General features: G+C 43.3%; 1 pseudogene; it reads right to left on the reverse strand.

Moving 5' to 3' along the window:
• Positions 1 to 1,248: 1,248 nt before the first annotated feature.
• Positions 1,249 to 2,022, reverse strand: LOC110309713 (annotated as a pseudogene).
• Positions 2,023 to 2,314: the final 292 nt, after the last annotated feature.

Consider the following 2,314-nt stretch of genomic DNA (forward strand, 5'->3'; position numbering starts at 1 on the left):
GAAGGAAAATAAGCAAAAGAGGAGTTATTTTTATAGACATCAAGCAATGAAGAAAATGAGGGGATCTTTTCTTTGTGGTTGCCACCAAGAGCATCGGGTAACTTTTCCTGAGCATTGTCTTAGAATCCTGAGAAAGGTAGATCACAGTCCGCAAACAGGAGCCGTGAAGAGAAGAGACTTGGGCTGAGAATTCTGATCAAGAGCCAACTTTTTGGTTGGGAGCCAATAGTCTTGTTGTGGAAGTACCCATGACTTTCCCAAACCATTTGGCTCACCTCCTGACGTAATTGCATCTGAGAGACAAATATTTAAATGGGCTGGAGAGAAGGTAATGGAAGGATTTCAATTACCAAAGAGCATACTGGATTACTTTAAGTGGCATAAATCGGCCTTAAGGCAAACTCAAAGACCAGGCACAGCATAGTTTTCCAATGCAATATGCATCTCCCCTCTCCAAAGGTAACTTTCTGTGCTCTCAGGCAATGTAAAACAAAGGTTAGGAGTTGAGATGTAATTTGAGTGGAAATCTATTGGGAAACACAAATCATAATTTCAAATGTGGAGCAAAGCCAAAATGGTTGAGCCTTCTGAAATAATGGTCAAAGGGCTGAAGCTGTGCTTGAAAATGAATACAGATGATTTTAAAAATTCATGCAAGTATAAATTGAAAATTGTTGCGTGGTACCAACCAATGAGAAGCAGTGATAAAGTTTTAGAGGAAGACATAATATCTTACACACCTTGCCAATTAGAAAGCTCAGTCTCTTTGCATTTAAGAACTTCAGCAAAATAGAACAGAGCTTAGGACGGAATGGGGGGATGCATGCCTCACTTGTCTTTCTCAGCTCTGGCGATGTGGTGCAAAGACAAGCTGAGGGATTTAGCTGGATCCATTCTGATTGCAGGGTTGGCAGGAGCGTTGTGGGTGGAACTATGTCTTTCTCTCTCTTCTTTCTCTTCTTTCCTTTACATCTTGCCTTTTGGCTTCTTCTTGTATGTTCATTGTGCTACTAACCCTGTAAGGCAATGTGGTTTCTTTCACCACCACCCCCTCTGCCCCTACTGGAGCCTTTGATCCCTGTTCCCTACACAGACTTTCTTTCTTCCTTCCTTCCTTCCTTTCTTCCTTTCTTCCTTTCTTCCTTTCTTTCTTTCTTTCTTTCTTTCTTTCTTTCTTTCTTTCTTTCTTTCTTTCTTTCTTTCTTTCTCTTTTTAAAGATTCGAGGTCATTATTTATTTGTTTCTCTTAAAGACTCATTTTTGACTGGACTCAGACTTAGAAGTAGAAGCTCTCAGCGAGGATAGCCTACGTCTCTTGGCAATCTGTTCCTGGCGCTTTTCTTTGGCTTCCTTCATTTTCTTGGCCAAAAGTTTAGCGTATTCTAAACAGCCTCCTCCTTGTTCTTCTTAGTGCGTTGCTTCTTCAGAACAATACGTCGTTGCAGGACACGTGGAGTAACAAGACGCCGAATCTTGGGTGCTTTGGTCCTGGACTTCTTACCTTCTTTGTTTAAGGGCTTCCTGACAACATACTGGCGGACATCATCTTCTTTGGAGAGATTAAAAAGCTTTCGGATTCTACTAGCTCTTTTAGGTCCCAACCGACGAAGCCCAGTAGTGTCTGTCAGTCCAGGAATATCCTTCTCTCCTTTCTTTACAATAACCAAGTTGAGAACACTGAGATTAGCGTCCACAATGCATCCGCGAACAGACTTGCGTTTCCTCTCTCCAGTTCTCCTTGGTCTGTAACAGGAATGCCCCTTACTCAGCAGCAGGCGCACTCTGCCATGGGTCAGAACACCTTGCTTCATGGGAAAACCTTGCTTGTCATTCCCACCGCTGATCCGGACCACATAACCCTTCCACTCTTCACCAAGAGCATCAGCAGCTACTTCCGTGGCCATGTGCTTCTCATAGAAGGTGCGGAGCTTACGCTCGTCATCCACCTCAATGAGCTTCTGACAGCCGGTGGCGGGGAAGGAGATGTTCAGCTTCATCTTGACACAGCCGAGCGCCTGGGAGGCGTCATAAAAAAGAGCCAGACTTTCTTTATTACAGTTCTTACATCCTCCTCACCTGCCAAAGCCCACCTGCTCATAACATAGTATTCCAAATTCTCTCGTTTCCTCTCACAAGCTGCTTCTTTTAGTCTACTAGTGTGCTTGCTGCTTCACCAAGCCAGTCAAGTAACACAAGTATTTCATATTTGATTGCTGACCAAAAGTTGTGGAGAAAAGACCACATTGAAAGAGCCTAGACCACACTGAAAGAGCCTAGACCCAGAAAATAACAAATCAAACAAAATAGCTATACA

Source organism: Mus caroli, chromosome 14, assembly GCF_900094665.2.
Source record: "Mus caroli chromosome 14, CAROLI_EIJ_v1.1, whole genome shotgun sequence".
NCBI lineage: Eukaryota > Metazoa > Chordata > Mammalia > Rodentia > Muridae > Mus > Mus caroli.